The following is a 6585-nucleotide window of genomic DNA, read 5'->3' as shown; positions in this document are numbered from 1 at the left end:
CATTTTATTTGATGGAGCACTTTTATAATCAAGTTTCCAAATTAGAATAAACATTTTGAAGTTCAAATAATCCTTTGACTATGATTAGATTTAGTTCTATTGGTACCTAATATTTTTAGGCTTTAGTAGATAATATAAAAGAAACTTGATTTTCTCTATGAATCACTTTAAATTTTGAGCCATGGGTTTTAGTTTTTCTAAGAGCTAATATCAGAAAATACATCATGTGCCCAAAGAGTGCCATCTATCCCTATTTAAGATTTATGGAAAAACTATTGTATCTTACTATTATAGCCAGAAGCACTATGTTTGCATTATTTGACAACAAAAAGTTATATCCATATCCTGATGTAAATTCATTGTATGGTTCTATTGGGCTTCCCAGGTGGCGCTAGTGGTAAAGAACCCGCCTGCCAGTGCAGGAGACATAAATGATGCAGGTTTGATCCCTGGGTCTGGAAGATTCTCTGGAGGAGAGCATGCAACCTACTCCAGTATTCTTGCCTGGAGAATCCCCCCCCTAGACAGAGGAGCCTGGTGGACTACAGTCCATAGGGTTGCAAAGAGTCGGACACTACTGAAGTGACTTAGCGTGCAAGTACGCACACACACGATTCTATTGTTGCTTTCCAGAATACAACTCTCTCTGTAAAAGTAAAAAATTATGTAAAATTTTTCATCTTTTATACATAGTCACTATAAGATATATTTGTGTTCAGACATCGTCTCTCTAGTTCCTTGCAAGTGTCAGACAATGACATTTCTGAATTTTGGATTCCATCTATTCACTGATAATCTCAAATCTGCATCTCTACACTGAGTTACTCTCCTGAGTCCACAGCTACACATCCAGCATCTAATCTGACATACTCATTTGGAGATCTAATAGGTATTTCAAACTTAATGTATCTGAATAAAAGTAGAGACGCTCTCATCTCTCACCTCAATCCCAAATCTAATTCCTTACAAGCCATTTTATATCAGATTATACAAATTGCTCAATCAAAAGAAAAAAGAAAGAAAATCAAGAAATCATTCTTGGCTCTTTTTGTTCTTTTATAGTTGCATCCAGTATGTTGTTAATGAGCTATCCCCCCATTCTCTAAAATAACTATATTCAAAATCTGACCTCTTCTCTTTTTTAACCTTGCTACAGCCAGTCTGAAAAGCCATAAATTTTGCACTGACTTCTGCAATAGCCTCCTGTAACCATTCTGCTGAAAACCTTCCAAAGACTTCACATTGTATGTGAAAAAAGCCAGTGCCAAAGAATCCTAGCACTCACTAATATCCTAGTTTCTTTTTCAAAAATAAAGAACAGAAATTTCTCACAGTTCTTTTAAAAATTTGAAGTGTAGTTGATTTACAATCTTGTGTTTGTTTCAGGTATATAGCAAAGTGATTTGGTGTTATACATATTTTTTCCCATGTCTTGGCTATTGTAACTAGTCTGTCTGTGAACACTGAGGTGAATATAGTTTCTTTTCCATTGTGTGTGTATGTGCATATACACATACACATTTTTCTTATCCATTCAAAATGCAACACTTAGGTTGCTTCCATATCTTTACAATATACATATTCTTTTTATAATATATATATTCTTTTTAGATTCTTTTCCATTATAGATTGTTACAAAATATTGAGTATAGATAGTTTCCTGTACTGTTATCTATTTTATATATAGGTATTGTGAATATGTTTGGAGAAGGCAATGGCACCCCACTCCAGTACTCTTGCCTGAAAAATCCCATGGACGGAGGAGCCTGGTAGGCTGCAGTCCATGGGGTCGCTAAGAGTCAGGCACAACTGAAGCGACTTAGCAGCAGCAGCAGCAGCATTGTGAATATGTTAACCCAAACTCCTCATTTATCACCACACCCCCCCCCCACCCCCCTGCCCCCAGCGTTTCCCCTTTGGTAACCATGAGTTCATTTTCTATATATGTTCGGATTTATTTCTGTTTTGTACATAAGTTCATCTGTATCCTTTTTTGTTTTGAAGATTTCACATGTAAGCAATATTACATGGTGTTTGTCTTTCTCTCTCTGGCTTACTTTACCTAGTATGATAATCTCTAGGTCTAATCATACTGCTATGAATGGCCTTATTTCATTCCTTTTTATGGTTGAGTTACATAGCTCAGTTGGTGAAGAATCAGCCTGCAATACAGGAGACCCTGGTTTGATTCCTGGATTGGAAAGATGGGCTGGAGAAGGGATAGGCTACCCACTCTGTGATTTTTGGACTTCCCTTGTGTTCAGCTGGTAAAGAATCTGCCCACACTGTGGGAGACCTGGGTTCGATCCCTGGGTTGGGAAGATCCCCTGGAGAATGGAAAGGCTATCCACTCCAGTATTCTGGCCTAGAGAATTCCATGGACTGTATAGTCCATGGGGTCGCAAAAAGTCAGACATGACTGAGCGACTTTCACTTCTACAGTATTTCATTGTATATATGAGCCATTTTGTCTTTATCGAGTCATCTTGGATGTTTAGGTTGCTTCCGTGTCTTACCTATTGTAATAGTGCTTCTGTGAAAATGTGGTGCATGTAGTTTCTTCTCTTTCAATCTGTGCCTAAACACATACACACACACACACACACACACACACATACACACAGACACACATTGTCCCTATCCATTCAATAAGCAATGCTTAGGTTGCTTCCATGTCTTGGCAGTTATAAATAATGCTGCTATGAATACTGGTGTTCATGTCTTTTCAAATTAGTGTTTTTTGTTTTCTTTGGGTAGATATCAGGAAGTGGAATTGGTAGATCAAATCATAATTCTATTTTTTATTTTTTGAGAAACCTCCGTACTGTTTTCCATAGTGACGACACCAACTTGTAATGCCAGCAAATGCATAAAAGTGTTCCCTTTTAGCCACGTATTTGTCAACACTAGTTGTTGTTTTTTTGATTATAGCCATTTTGACAGGTGTGAGGTGATATCTCACTGTGGTTTTGATTGAGCATATTTTCATGTCTCTGTTGGTCACCTGTATGGCTTTTTAAAAAAATGTCTATTCAGGTTCTTTGCCTGTTATAAAATTGAAATGTCTTTGATGTTAAGGTTTATGAGTTCTTTGTATATTTTGGATATTAATCCCTTATTGGGTATATTGTTTGCAAACAACTTCTCCTATATTTAGTAGGCTGCTTTTCTGTTTAGTTGATGGTTTCTTTCACTGTGCAAAAGCTTTTTGGTTTGTTGTAGTCCACTTAAACATTTTTTGCTTTTCCCTTTGTCTTAGGAGACAAATTGAATATCATTAAGACCAATGCTCGGAGAAGGCAATGGCACCCCATTCCAGTACTCTTGCTTGGAAAATCCCATGGACGGAGGAGCCTGGTAAGCTGCAGTCCATGGGGTCGCTAAGAGTTGGACACGACTGAGCGACTTCCCCTTCACTTTTCACTTTCGTGCACTGGAGAAGGAAATGGCAACCCACTCCAGTGTTCTTGCCTGGAGAATCCCAGGGATGGGGGAGCCTGGTGGGCTGCTGTCTATGGGGTCATACAGAGTCAGACACGACTGAAGTGACTTAGCAGCAGCGGTAGCAGCAGCAAGACCAATGCTAGAGATCATACTGGGTATATTTTCTTGTAGGAATTTTAAGATTTTAGGTCTTATATTTAAGTCTCTATGTTGAATCTATTTTTGTATATGGTGTGAGAAAGTAGTCCCGTTTGATTCTTGTGCATGTAGCTGTCCAGTTTTCCCAACACTATATGTTAAAGAGGCTATCTTTTCCATATTGTATGTTCTTGCCTCCTTTGTCATAGACTGGCTATATATGCATGTGGGTTTATCTCTGGCTCTCTATTCTGTTCCATTGATCTATGTGTCTGTTTTTATGCCAGTATTATAAAATTTGTCTGTTTTGGTTATTGAAGCTTTGTGATGTAATTTAAAATCAGATAGCATAATGCCTAAGAAAAGAGATTCTAAATGTTCATTGTTATGGCCTAAAATATTGCCTGGCATGCAGCACTTTTTAACTGTTTGACTACTGTATGTGCATGCGTGCTCCGTCATATCCAACCCTATGGGCTGTACCCGCCAGGCTTCTTTGTCCATGGGATATTACAGGCAAGAATATTGGAGTGGGTTGCCATTTCCTCTTCCAGGGGAACTTCTTGATCCAGTCATCAAACCCATATCTCCTGTGTCTCCTGCACTGCAGGCAGATTCTTTACCACCTGAGTCACATGGGAACAAGATGTATGATACTTGAGAATAGGAATTGTATCCTGTAGCTCAAATGTATATAAAGCATACATCTCATATAAATGATAATATTTCTAGTGTCATGTCTCATTTAATTGCATGTAAATAAGGTAATAATAGAAGGGCATAAGATTTGGACACAGAAATATCCATTTCAAGTTGTGAACCTACTGTGTGACCCTAAGAAATTCTTTCTTAGGCTCTATATCTACTATGTACACAGGGGCATACTATGTACACAATAGTATATACTTCATTCTGATGGCAATATTATGAGATATAAAATTTATGAATGAATAGCATAAATTGTTTAGAGTATTTACGGTGTAAAAGATAAAGCCACAAAACTATTTTAAAGTACTTAAAAGAAATACTTTGTGTGTTGGATAGAGTTGGGTAGGCACCTTGTATCTATACATACTTTGTGGGTAGACAATGCTGATAAGTGTTATGCATTTTAATTAGAAATATTATCCCATATTACTGTAATACAGGGTTCACTAATATGTTTAACAGTGTCTCTCAGTTGTTACAGTTTCCTGGGACTTCAAAATAAAGAAATTGCTTTCCATTCAACATGTATTCCTATAGTTCAAAATTTTCTTTAATGTGCTATTATTCTTATCTGGTGAGGGTGAATTAAGTATCAATGCCTGGGTGAAAACTTACTTTTTCTTTTCTGGTACAATTAGTTTCTCTTCAGTGGTTCATTTTACCATCATTCTTAGGGGCCTGTCCTCAATTGTCCCTAGATCTTCCTAGATTCATCAAAGTAGAACAAAGCAGCATCATGGGATCAAATATTTATTGTCCATAAGCAAGACGTACTATCAGGCTTTTATCTGTGTGTACTTTTCCCAGAAAAGAACATATATTATAGCAAATAGAATATGTAATGCTTGTTAAATTCCTATGGGAAAGTTCTTTGGAACATTAGGCATAGTTGCTGTTAAACATTACTATTGAAAAGAATAGGGACTTTTTCCCTGAATCTGCCTCAGTGAAGAAGTGGGCTATGATTGATTATTATCACTGTTCCTAATTCTGCTTCAGAGTATGTAATAAAATGATCAGAATAGTCCTGCCTTTTAAGAAGTCCTTATTTGATCCTCAAATGGAGTTGTAGCTTGTAAGGCAGTTCTTTCTGTATCTGCTTTGTAAGACCGAAAGGCCATGCCAACTCAGATTTGGGGCTGGAAAAAGCAGTGTATATTACTCAGAATTTTTCCTCTTCAAGAAGAGGACTGAAATGCAATGCAAGGTATATTGTAATTGAATTTTTTAAAAGCATTGCCTTAGGGGAAGGAGTAAAGGGAAGAGTAGAATATTCCTTTGGTTTCTGTCTCCAGGTGTGCTGAAATATCCATCTTACTGCTTATTAAAAAGACAATAGGCCTAGTCCTGAAAAGAGATCATTTCTGCTTTTGACAAGGCTCCTAGATAAAGTTGTTTTTAAATGCCATTATGCAGATTTTCGCAAAGCAGAAGTTAACAGCTTTGTCCTATTTGGTAACACTAGCTAAAATTTTTTTTCTTGATTTTGTTAATGAAATCTACAAATCAAGGAACATTTGAATAGAGACCTAGAAGGGCACTTCTATTAATGTTTTATGATACTTATTTAAGAGAACATAAAGGAACCCAAGAGATTTTGTGTCAGGATGGAATTGAAATGCATTATTGCATATTAGTATGTACAATACTGAGAATATGCAGGAGGTTTTTTCATAAATTGGATTCTAGCTAACCTAATACTCTACTATAAAAGGGCTTTTACCTCATGGATATGTATTATGAGCAAACTTTATGGTGCTAAGTATATTGCATTTATAAGTCTTGTACAGCCTGATCCAGCTTTTAAAAATTGTGCTTAATTAAACATTAATGCTTCATTGAGCATTCTTACTCTGGAGGTGGGGACAGAATGTGATCCCATGAGCCAGTACTGTGGATATATTGTGAGTTAGGTATGAGTTTTGCTTATGCTTCATTTTGAGTGAAGCAACTCTATTTTGGCTAAACCTAATCTTTCTCTTTCATACTTGACAGTTGTTGCTGCAGCAAAAAATTAACTTTTATCAGGGAAATAACAGAAACAAAATTCAAAGTGGTCTCAAATCCCAGCTGCTAGGATAAATCCCATAGACATTTTGAAAACATTTGTAAATGCGCATGGCCAAAAAAGTTAGATGCTATAGTGTGTTCTAGGGAACAGCAAGGAGGACTTAAACGCATCTTAAGGTAGTCAGAAGAAATTTTTCTTGATATCTGCAATGATTTTTGAATTGTTTTCTAGCCAATTCATTTTTATTTATTTATTATTATTCTTAGCCTTTTGCTTCAAAGGAA

The sequence above is a fragment of the Ovis canadensis genome, chromosome 4, assembly GCF_042477335.2.
Source record: "Ovis canadensis isolate MfBH-ARS-UI-01 breed Bighorn chromosome 4, ARS-UI_OviCan_v2, whole genome shotgun sequence".
Lineage (NCBI taxonomy): Eukaryota > Metazoa > Chordata > Mammalia > Artiodactyla > Bovidae > Ovis > Ovis canadensis.
This window is presented reverse-complemented; position numbering follows the sequence as displayed.